Source organism: Nematolebias whitei, chromosome 15 (genome assembly GCF_014905685.2).
Source record: "Nematolebias whitei isolate Nwh7 chromosome 15, NemWhi1, whole genome shotgun sequence".
In the NCBI taxonomy this organism is placed as follows: Eukaryota; Metazoa; Chordata; class Actinopteri; order Cyprinodontiformes; family Rivulidae; genus Nematolebias; species Nematolebias whitei.
The window spans coordinates 36973869-36974645 of NC_056512.1; positions in this window are offsets into that span (position 1 = coordinate 36973869).

Sequence of the window (777 nt, forward strand, 5' to 3'; positions counted from 1 at the left end):
GGGGGGGGGGGGGGGGGGGGGGGATGCTGATCATCTTTATGGGTAATAAACAGGATATAAATCTTCAGATTGATGGACGCACACGACCACAGGGATTTAGTTACGCTGCCTAGAATGTTCGGGGAAAGGCTGACGTCACACGGCTGAAGTAAAAACGGGAAAACATGGAGGTGGAAAGCCCTGGATCAGAATAAACTGTCTGCTCTTGATTTATGACCGCAGTGCTTTTGTATTATAACCTCATTTAAAAATATTTTTCTACAAAATATCGTCCAATTTCTTTCAGGTTCTGAAAGACTCGCCATCATTTTCTTTACCTTAAATGACATCAGTGCGCTTGCTGAAACGGTAGTGATATCGCTCTGCTATCTCCGAGTCATTGACCCGTGCGTATTTATACGTGATGAAAGATTAAAAGCTCGGTAAAAGGTGAGGATTATTTAAAGACAGGGGATGTTGGCAGCAGTCTTTGTGCTACAATCCTCCAGCTGCAGGTCGCAGTGGAGCAGAACATCCTTTAGTTCTTTTGTTTTTCCTCTTGAACTCACATAAACTTTTTTTTTTTTTTTACCCGTATGGTTCATGAGATTCTTATCAGATTATAATGTTCGGCTGCTCAGTCTCCTTTATTGTAGTTTAAGGAATATTTAAAGAAACGATACCTGCTTAGTGTACAGTATCTGATTATATTTATTTTTTTATTTCTTGATCTTGTACAACCAAACCGAAAATGAATGTTGTAGCTGACAGTCATTCTCCACATATAATCTTAGTGTG